The sequence below is a fragment of the Herpailurus yagouaroundi genome, unplaced genomic scaffold, assembly GCF_014898765.1.
Source record: "Herpailurus yagouaroundi ecotype Mexico unplaced genomic scaffold, PumYag 184, whole genome shotgun sequence".
Classification (NCBI taxonomy): domain Eukaryota; kingdom Metazoa; phylum Chordata; class Mammalia; order Carnivora; family Felidae; genus Herpailurus; species Herpailurus yagouaroundi.
This window is the reverse complement of record NW_024412415.1, coordinates 8,113,272-8,125,024: the sequence shown is the minus strand read 5'-3', so window position 1 is coordinate 8,125,024 and position 11,753 is coordinate 8,113,272. Positions and strand designations below refer to the sequence as shown.

General features: G+C 39.6%; 1 protein-coding gene across 1 annotated transcript in view; it reads right to left on the bottom strand.

Moving 5' to 3' along the window:
• CHP1 (calcineurin like EF-hand protein 1) overlaps window positions 1-11,753 on the bottom strand; it is a 46,900-nt gene that overhangs the window by 25,548 nt on the left and 9,599 nt on the right. The gene's annotated exons all lie outside the window — the stretch shown is intronic.

Below are 11,753 nucleotides of genomic sequence, written 5' to 3'. Positions count from 1 at the left end.
ATTTATTTTATTTTTTGGGACAGAGAGAGACAGAGCATGAACGGGGGAGGGGCAGAGAGAGACACAGAATCGGAAACAGGCTCCAGGCTCTGAGCCATCAGCCCAGAGCCCGACGCGGGGCTCGAACTCACGGACCGCGAGATCGTGACCTGGCTGAAGTCGGACGCTCAACCGACTGCGCCACCCAGGCGCCCCGCATAAACCTGATTCTTGCCTTCAAGATGTTTACTAACAGAAGAGAGAGACCTTATTCCTCTACCTGCTTTGTACTAAGTGCTAATGAAATGTCCCTATTTTATCCAGGAGCCTTCAATGCTCTTGTTCCTCTTAGAATGGTTTAACATTTAGATGGTGCTGAATTAATTCAAGAAGCTCATCTCCAGCACAACTGGTGGTGACACAGGTAGAAACTGACCTGGGAACTGAGCACAAAGCTCTGGAACAATAACTCTGGATTCTAATCTCCCCCTCCCCCCTTTTTTTAAAGTTTATTTATTTTGAGAGAGATAGAGACAGAGAGCAAGCACAGGCCCCAGTGGAGGACAGATAGAGAAGGAGAGAGAGAATCTGAAGCAGGCTCCATGCTGTCAGCACAGAGCCTGAAAGTGGGCCTCGATCCTACGAAGCATGAGATCATGACTTGAGTCAAGATCAAGGGTGGGACGGTTAACCAACTACGTCACCTACGCACCCCTGGATTCTAATTTTCCTTGATTCCTTAGAGTAATAATTTTTATATCAATGAATGAACCAGAAGAAGCGATTCTTAAGATAACTGGGTTGCTTAAGACGATAAAAGATAAAGGAAACTACGGAGGTCTTGATTATTTAATTCAACAAATGTACTAAGCTCTTATTACATAATTTATTCTGTAATACAAAGTCCACATTATCACCAAAGTGGTTCTTCTTCTTTGACACAGGTTAAGAAACAATAACTACTTCCTTCTAAATGAAGATTAAGGCTCATTTGAATTTCATAGCCACATACCTCAGTTTAATGTCTAACAAGCTGAAGTAATTTTAGCTGAAAAAAGGCACAGTTTAAATACCAGGTCTAGTATCAGGTGGAGAGTACACAACCAAGCCTGAACTTCAGTCTCAAAGGGGATCTAGACTTGGACTTCCAATGTAAGACCTAACCCTGTCCTTTGACACTTTTTAAAAAAATTCTACTCCTGGAATTTAGATTGTATATACAATGCAGTTCCATAAGACCAAGAGGAATACTATTGATAGTATCAAAATGAAAATGAAAGAATAGAAAATAATCGTTTGCAAACTGTTAAATAAATATACAGTTTATTTTTATTAGTTGTTCTATAGTAGAATGGAGATCAAGGCAATTTCTCTAAAACAACTTCTTAAATCTGTCCACTAACACAAACTTAATAGAGAAAAATATATCCTCTAAGCAGTACACATCCTATGTGTAAGATTTTGTTCAAAATTTGTGTGTACGTTAAAAAAGCACGCCAATATTATAGTCTATCTCATACCCAGGAAAATATTCCTCAAAGATATTTTAAGAGAAGATACATATATATATATTTAATTTTTTTTTAATGTTTATTTATTTTTGGGGCGCCTGGGTGGCTCAGTCGGTTGGGCGTCTGACTTCAGCTCAGGTCACAATCTCGCGGTCCGTGAGTTCAAGCCCCGCATCGGGCTCTGGGCTGATGGCTCAGAGCCTGGAGCCTGATTCTGATTCTGTGTCTCCCTCTCTCTCTGCCCCTCCCCCATTCATGCTCTGTCTCTCTCTGTCTCTCAAAAATAAATAAACGTTAAAAAAAATTTTTTTTAACGTTTATTTATTTTTGAGAGAGAGAGAGAGAGAGAGAGAGAGAGAGAGAGAGAAACAGAGTGTAAGCAGGAGAGGGGCAGAGAGAAAAGGAGACACAGAATCTGAAGCAGGCTCCAGGCTCTGAGCTGGATCCTGAGCACAGATCCTGACACAGGGCTTGAACCCAGAGAACCACGAAATCATGACCTGAATCCAAGTTGGACACTTAACCAACTAAGCCACCCAGGTGCCCCAGATATGATATTTTTTTAATGTTTATTTATTTTTGAAAGAGATTGAGCAGGAGAGGGACAGAGAGAGAAGGGGGCACAGAGGATGTAGAGTGGGCTCTGTGTTGACAGCAATGAGCCTGATGTGAGCCTTGAACTCATGAACCATAAAATCTTGACCTGAGCTGAAGTCAGACTCTCAACCGACTGAGCCACCCAGGTACCTCAAGAAAAGATATTATTATTAGAAGTAGGCAAGTCTGAGAACAGAACCATATAACAGCATTCTTTGTGGCCAAGAAATTCCCAGTGAAGAGTGGTTTTCCAGACCTTCACTGGCACAGTGACTTTTAGTAACCAGAAGTGCCAGCCCTCTACACTGATCTTCACTGTGCAGGTTCCTTCTCTTACTTGGAGAATTAGCCTTACAGTAAACTGTTTGTATTTCAGTATTCTGGGTCGATGCTTAGATGACTTATACATAATGAGGACATTAAAATCTGTTAATAGGACACACTTGTGGGAACATATTAAGAAATTTAAAAGCATTCCATATTCAAGTGATATAATAGAAATGTTATTATTTATATTTAACACAGAAATAATTTCCATTATTTAAAGCATGTAATTAATATTTTAGTTTATTTTTTTAGTAATCTCTATACTTAAAACCCCAAGATCAAGAGTCGCATGCTCTTCCAATTGAGCCAGCCAGGCACCCCCATTTAATTAATATTTTAAATTAAACTGATAATATAATTTTGTTGTTGTTGTCTTGATAATAGAGAGATTTTCTTTTTTTAATGTTTTACTTTATTTTTTAAGTTTATTTACTCATTTTGAGAGAGAGTGTCTGTGCAAAACTGGGGAAGGGTAGAGACAGGGAGAGACAGAATCCCAAGCAGGCTCTGCACCATCAGTGCACAGCCCAGTGTCGGTCTCAAACTCACAAAGTGTGATATCATGACCTGAGCCAAGCCCAAGAGCTGGACACTCAAAGAACTGTGCCACCCAGGCTCTCCACAATAGAATTATTTTCATGTAAAGTGTCAATAAGTGCCAAATCTAAACTTTGTTAGTTGTTGCAGCATTCCAGGGCCAGATTGGCTAATCTGCAAGGCTACGTGTGACCTCTGGTTGAATATGTTGGGCACACACACATTTACCTTCTCTCACTCTCTAAAACCCCCTGAAATGTCAGCAGAAACACACACGTTATCAGAATATATCCGTGACATAAACAATCAGGGTAGGAGGCGTGTGCTAGTAACCAAGCGACTGTGACAAATTCTGGAAGTAGAAAATAAGTGCAAATGTAGTGACAAGTAGTCAGAGGAGGGCCCATGAAAAGGCTGCAACACAGCTGAGAGCCATTCTGCCCTGGAGAATCTCAGCAAGGCACCACACTCAGGATTGCCAGGTAAGGGAAGCCACATTCAGGGTAATTACAGGAATTTTTAAAGAATAGGCCAGCTGCCCAATGCTGCTGACGCCCATCTTAACAATATAAAACCATTTGATCTGTTAGGAAAGAAATGGAAAGAGCTACCTGGGCAGGGCTGAATTCAAATACGAGAAGTTGGCCTCTGAGGAACACAGTCCTTTTATTTGAAGAAGGGAGGGGGGGAATCTGTACCCTTGCTCCTTGACCATATACCCTAAAGTGAGGTCTACCAACTGGCCCTGCTCAGAGAATAGAGGACTTGAAGTCAGCCCTTCCATCCAGGAAAGACCTGTGGTGAAAGCAACCGCAAACAAACCCATGCCAATTTTCTATAGTAATCCATGCAGGCTTTTTCATAAATATGAATGGACAACCAAAGTTCACCCAATATTTTGGGGAAATTAATTGCACAAAAGAGTAGGATCAAGATGAATACAGATAACAATAATTCAGGGAACACAAGGAAGTTCTAAAAGATTCTAATAAGTAACCCCATAGACATTTGATACGCTTTTGCATCTATAAAGCAAAAATAAGTTACTATGATAGAACAGAAGTCAGAGAAAAGAGAGGTCTTTAGAAATTAAAAATAGGCTGTGGACTAATAAAAAAAGTTCATCAAAATGACTGAAAAATAAATTCAAGGATTTCTTTCAGAAAGCAAAGGAAAAAGTCAAAACAGCCAGGAAATATGAGTGAAAGTTGAGTCTTTGTGGTCCAGTAAGCAGCCAACAGATAAGCCATAAAGATCAAAAAGGAAAAGAGAGGGGAGGAAATAATAAAAGAAATAAAAGAAGAAAACTTCCCAGCTAATGGATGTATTTTTAGATTGAGAAGGTTCACCTAATACTGAGCAGTGAATAATGAAAAATAACCCACAAAAAGGTACATCTTTGTGAAGTTTCAGAACATCAAAAGGAGATAGTTAAAGGTTTCAGAAAGGAAAATTATCTGCTAAAAGAGTGAGAATTAGACTAGTATCACAGTTCTCATCTGTGAAACCTATTCTGAAATAACTAATACCAGTGTGTACAAGGAAGTGCTTGTCTGGGACACTGAAATCATCTGTCCTCTGAATAAAGTCAAACACGAAAATAAACCTTAAAAAGCACTCAGTGTTTAAGCAGATAAACAGCTATCATTCAGGACACAATCTCCTAAAATTTACAGGTAGTCTTTTTTTTTTTTTTTTTGTAATCCACTCTGACAAATTGCTGTCTTTTAATTGCTATATTATTTTTTTTCATTTTAATTAATTTTTTAAAATTACATCCAAGTTACTTAGCACATGGTGCAACAATGATTTCAGGAGTAGATTCCTTAATGCCCCTTACCCATTTAGCCCATCCTCCCTCCCACAACCCTTCCTGTAACCCTCTGTTTGTTCTCCATATTTAAGAGTCTATTATGTTTTTGCCCCCTCCCTGTTTTTATATTATTTTTGCTTCCCTTATGTTCATCTGTTTTGTATCTTAAAGTCCTCATATGAGTGAAGTCATATGCTATTTGTCTTTCTCTAATTTCACTTAGCATAATACCCTTTAGTTCTATCCACTTAGTTGTGAATGGCAAGATTTCATTTTTTTGATTGCCAAGTAACACTCCATTGTGTGTGTATGTGTATATATATATATATATATATATATATATATATATATATACCATATCTTCTTTATCTATTCATCTATTAATGGACATTTGGGCTCTTTCCATACTTTGGCTATTGTTGATAGTGCTGCTACAAACATTGGGGTGCATGTGTTGGAGAAGGGAATAAAGTACACCAAAGATGGCCAATGGGGCTAAAACAAACTCTGGTCTCTAGCTTAGAGACCTCTCCTCTGGGTTCTTCTTCCTTTGTTTGCTGTGCACGCGAAAACCCCCACAGATATGGAAGCTGACAACTATAAATTACCCTCCCCACTTGCATTTGGCACTCAGATCTTTGGAGAAACAGTCTCCTCTGAGCCCCCCAGTGTTAAGTAAATCTCTCATCAACCAAGACCTCCAAATGCTGCCGCTTGGTTTTTCCACCAGTGTTCCAACCTGGTTCTGTAACACATGTGCCCCTTCGAAACAGCATACCTGTATCCCTTGGATAAATACCTAGTAGTGCCATTGCTGGGTCATAGGGTAGTTCTATTTTTAATCTTTTGAGGAACCTCCATACTGTTTTCCAGAGTGACTGCACCAGTGTGCATTCCCAACAGGCAGTCTTTTTTTAAGTGATATGTAACAACACAGCCAAGAAGCAATTCCCAGTAAAAACTTTCTTGCAGAGTTTAGCTGGTTTGTACTATCCCCTGTAGTCAACCTAAACTGCATGATTTAACATCGAGGAATATTTTTCATCATGGGATTATTTCAGAAAAAGTAGTTTTTTTAATGTTTTTATTTATTTTTGAGACAGAGAAGAGACAGAGCATGAGCAGGGGAGGGGCAGAGAGGGAGACACAGAATCTGAAGCAGGCTCCAGGCTCTGAGCTGTCAGCACAGGGCCTGACGCAGGGCTTGAACTCACAGACTGTGAGATCATGACCTGAGCCGAAGTTGGATGCTTAACTGACTGAGCCACCCAGGAGCCCCCAGAAAAAGTATTATGTGACAAAGAGTCAATATTAAAATTGCTCAAAACAAAGGCTATTTTTCAAGCAAACTTTTACCAAAGTATAACATACCTACAGAAAAGAGCACAAATCACAAGTATTTGGCATGATGACTCTTACCAAGTAAAGATTGTAACCAGTACCCAAATCATGAAATGGTTTATGATCTGTACCCAAACACCTCCTTCATGCTCCTTTGGTCTCTACCTGCTCCCCTCCACAAAGGGTAATCACTATCCTGACTTCTAACACCATAGATTAGATCAATACAGAAGATACTTAAACAAAAGAAATCATCTTTGGGGCGCCTGGGTGGCGCAGTCGGTTAAGCGTCCAACTTCAGCCAGGTCACGATCTCGCGGTCCGTGAGCTCGAGCCCCGCGTCAGGCTCTGGGCTGATGGCTCAGAGCTTGGAGCGTGTTTCCGATTCTGTGTCTCCCTCTCTCTCTGCCCCTCCCCCGTTCATGCTCTGTCTCTCTCTGTCCCAAAAATAAATAAACGTTGAAAAAAAAAATTTAAAAATAAAAAAAAAAAAAGAAATCATCTTTGTATTCAGGTGCTGATCAGGCTCTCATCTTGACCTGACCTACAAAGGACCACTTCAAGACCCCTTACAGGACAGATGCCATTTCAGGAAGATCAATTTTAACAGCAGTGGTAGAAACATTTGACCTAAAATAACGGCCTCTGAAGAAAATGAGATTTTTGAGGTTACGGTATGTTTTTACATTCTATGAAATATCCATCTGGAAGGTGATCCATGTAAAAAAGTCTACAGGAAAATTCCAAAAATCAATTTGGTAAATACTGTTTATAATACTCCCTTCTTGAAGAGGCCCAATTCACTTAAGCATATTAAAGATGCCAGGAAAACCCATAAAAAAGAAGCCTGTTAAACCTTGTTTACCAAGCTTTGCACAGTTCATTTATTTAAAAAAAATTTTTTTTAAACATTTGTTCATTTCCTGAGAGAGAGTCAGAGTGTGAATAGGGCAGGGCAGAGAAAGAGGAAGACAGAGAATCCAAAGCAAGCTCTAGGCTCTGAGCTATCAGCACAGAGCCCCACACAGAACTCAAACTTACGAACTGTGAGATCATGACCTGAGTTGAAGTCAGATGCTCAACCAACTGAGCCACCCAAGCACCCCGTATTTATTTTTTTAATGCTTATTTATTTTTGAGAGAGAGAAAAAGAGAGAGACAGACAGAGCAGGAAAGGGGGAGGGGTAGAGAGAAAGGGAGACACAGAATCTGAAGCAGGCTCCAGGCCCTGAGCTGTCAGCGCAGAGCCCGAGGTGGGGCTCGAACACATAAACCGTAAGATCGTGACCTGAGCCCAAGTCGGACACTTAACCAACTGAGCCACTCAGGCGCCCCAAGCTTTGCACAGTTTAGTCGACAATTATGTTTCTTCTTTTTATGCAACACCTATTGGCAGACCAAGGAACTGGTATTCTATAAAACATACTTTGGGGCAAATCTCTGAAAGCACTTTGCAGAAGCTCAATTCCTAATCAAAGCCTTCCAAAGTTTCTGCTTTATGTTCCCACTGGGACTGACACTACAAAAGAATACAAATGCTGTGGATGATGGATGGTATAGCTTCTGACTCTGCTGAATTTGGCTTCAGGTCCCAGACATGGGAGCATCATGGAAGAGGAAAGTAAAGAAAATGTAGAAAGGAAAATATTTCTGCCAAAAGCCTTCTTAAGAAAGTAGATCCTATTCTAGGGAACAAAAGATTGGTCACTTGCATTTGGCTGAGTACCCTGAAAAAGTCAAGACAGGACTTGAGCTGGGTTTGGCAGTGAAGGCTAGAAAGAACTAAATTATGCTATATTACAGAAGATTTTAGAGTCTAGCAGGTATTCTCTACGGCTAGAGGGAGTAGAAGAGAAGACGGGGCTGGGGAAGAGGGTAGAATATCTAAGGGATGGCCAGAGGCGGAGATGGTAGTGTCAGGAAGCATAGCCAGAGCAATGCCCTGATAGTAGGTGGGTCCAAAAACTGGTTTAGATACAATATGCTATTGGTTTACTGTGTAGTACAATAGGGTAATTTCCTCTTATACTCAAGGCTTGGGATAATCCCATATTTTGATTCACACCACATGGAGATCAAAGCACAAAGTTAAGACCTAGGGCTTTGTAAAACTGAGTACAAAAAATCAGTTAGATCTAGGTAACTAGGAAATAAAAAAATATCGCATCACTTTCTACCACCTCTTCCCCAACCAAGAATGTGTAAAACCAGCACTGAGAACAGTACCCAGCACATCACAGACAGTCAATAAATACCTATCAGATGAGTAAATTAGTTCACTGGCTTTCCATAGAGTATGAAATGGTGTTTTAGCAATTGAGCAAATCTTACCAAGATTTAAACATTTTTTTTTTAAACCTTTATTTATTTTTGAGACAGAGAGAGACAGAGCATGAACGGGGGAGGGTCAGAGAGAGAGGGAGACACAGAATCTGAAAACAGGCTCCAGGCTCTGAGCCATCAGCACAGAGCCTGACGCAGGGCTTGAACTCACGAACCGCGAGATCATGACCTGAGCCAAAGTCGGACGCTTAACTGACTGAGCCACCCAGGTGCCCCAAATCTTACCAAGATTTTAATGAGTAGGTAACACTAGTTGACACCTGCAAAATTTTCACCCTAAGAAGAAACAACTCCTTTTATGAAAGTCTTTCCATTGTTTTCCTGCAAATAATGAAAGTGATCAAAACACACAACGACATTTACAGATCACTCAGTTTCCACAAAGAAGAAAAGGACTCAAAATGCATGTGAATTCTAGAACTTTACGTAGTGGTTAAATCTGAATTTATGAGGAAGATGTAAACCTAAACTCAAGCAAATTATTCAAGTATTAGAACTGAAAGAAAAAAAGATTTTGGTCTGATTTCTTTTTTTTAAGTATGTGTATATATTTAAAGTTTGTTTATTTATTTATTTACTTTTGAGACAGAGAGAGGGGGAGACAGAGAGAGAGAGAGAGAGAGAGAGAGAGAGAGAGAGAGAGAGAATATATCCCAAGTAGGCTCCGAGCTACCAGCGCAGAGAGCCTGATGTGGGGCTTGAAACCATGAATTAGGAGACCATGACCCAAGCCAAAACAAGGAGTTGGATGCCCACCTGAACCACCCAGGCAGCCCCTGATGTATTTTTTCAAGTACAAATGTACATAGTCTCTTCAACCAATGGTGCTAGGATAAGTAGACATCCACATGCAAAAAACTAAAGTTTGACTTTTACTTCACACCACACACACACACACACACACACACACACACACCCATACACGATAACTCAAAATGAATCAAAGACCTAAACAGAAGAGCAAAACTATACAACTACTAGAAAAAAACACAGAGGTAAATGTTGATGACCTTGAATTTGACAATGGTTTCTTAGATAGGATACCAAAAGTACATGGACCAAAAAAAAAATTAGATAAGTTAGACTTCATCAAAATTTAAAACTTTTGTGCTTCAAAGAATACTACAAAGACAATGAAAAGACAAGCCACAGAATAGGAGAAAATATTTGTAAATCATATATTTGATAAGGGTCTAGTGTCTGCAATACAGGAAGAACTCTTGGAAAGCAACAACAACAAAAGACAAACCAATTAAAAAATTGGCAAAGGACTTGAAAAGGCATTTCTCCAAAGAAGACATGCAAACAGGGTTGGGGGGGGTGGGTAAATGGGTGATGGACATTAAGGAGAGCATTTGATGGGATGAGCACTAGGTATTATATGTGAGTGATGAATCACTGGCTTCTGTTTCTGAAACCAATACATTGTTAACTAACCTGAATTTAACGTAATTAATTAATTAATTAAAAAACAAAAAAGGTCAACCATGAAAAGATGCTCCTTATCAATAGCCAGCAGGGAAATGCAAATCAAAACCACAATGATAAATCATTCATACCCACAAGGATCGCTAGAATTAAAAGACAGTGTTGGTGTAAGTGTTGGTGAGGATGTAGAGAAGTTTGAACACTCAATACATTGCAGGTAGGAATGTAAAACAGTGCAGCCTCTGTGGAGAACAATTTGGTGTTCTTCAATAAATTAAGCACAAAATTAGTATGTGACCTTCAATATTACTCCTAGCTGTAAACCCTATGAGAATTAAAATATATATTCACACAAAATGTTCACAGTAGCACTATTCATAACAGTCAAAATGTGTGAAAAACCTAAATGTCCATCAACGTATCAACGGATAAACAAAATGTAACATATGCATATAATGGAATATTACTCAGCCATAAAAAGAAATGAAATATCAATACATGCTGTATTATTTAACCTTGAAAACACCATGTTAAATGAAAGAAGCCAGTCACAGAAAGCCACATATTGTATGATTCCATTTATATGAAATGTCTACAGAGAAAACAATAGATTAGTGGTTGTCCCTGGAATAGAGAGTGACAGATTAGGGGTGCCTAAGTGGCTCACTCAGTTAAGCATCTGACTTTGGCTCAGGCCATGATCTCGTGGTTCATGGGTTCAAGCTCTGCATCGGGCTCTGTGCTGATAGCTCAGAGCCTGGAGCCTGCTTCAGGTTCTGTGTCTCTCTCTCTCACTGCCTCTCCCCAGCTTGCCCTTGTCTCTCTCTCTTTCAAAAATAAACAAGTATTAAAAAATATTAAAAAGAAAAAAAAAGTGAGTGCTTAATGGGTGTAAGGTTTCCATCTGAGGTGATGAAAATGTTCTGGAACTAGATAGTAGTAATGGTTATACAACATTATGAATCCAGTTAAGGCCACTGAATTGTGCACATTAAAATGGTAAATTTTATATTATGTGTATTTGCCTCAATAAAAAAAAAAAAAAAAAGAAGAAAAAGCACCCAGTGTGGTCTTTGCACATGGTAGATATTCCATAGTCGCTGACTTTAATGACTAAAAAGCATGATTTGAGTCAATCCCAGCTTCTAGCGATTTGGCCCTACACAAACACATCTCTATGGATTTATCACAATTCTCTAGCTATTCTGTCCAAGGATTATGTACAAAGGCTTAACAACTATATTTCTTCCCCATTTATACTACATCCCACAGTTGTGCTAGAAGTCTTCCAAAGAAGTCTCAAACTACTTCTTGCTTACTGTCAGCCACTAGAAAAGCTACTAGCTTTTGGTTAGTCAAAGCTATGCTTGCTATTGAGAGTTAGGTTGGGGGCTAATGGTACCAAGACACTTCATTGGACTATGATAAGATGATTACAAATATGAAGTGGTACAACATCACATTACTCTGAAATCATATACTTAACTCTAGACAGGAGTTTCTCAACTTGGGCATGTTTTATATTTAGGAAGAATAATTCTTTGTCATGGGAGGGCCTATCATGTCTGTTGCAGGACATTTAACAGCATTTCTGGCCTCTATACACCAGACATCAACAGCAAGCTCTAGTCATGACAATCAAAAATGTCTCCAGACATTTTATCACCCAGAGGCAAAAGACCCTCAGCTGAGAACCACTGCTCTAAAAAGTATTTTTTTAAATGTTTATCCATTTGAGAGAGAGAGAGAGAGAGAGAGAGAGACAAAGCAAGAGCGAGTGGGGGAGGGGCAGAGCGAGAGCGCGGGACACAGAATGTGAAGCAGTCTCCAGGCTCTGAGCTGTCAGCACAGAGCCCGATGTGGGGCTCGAACTCATG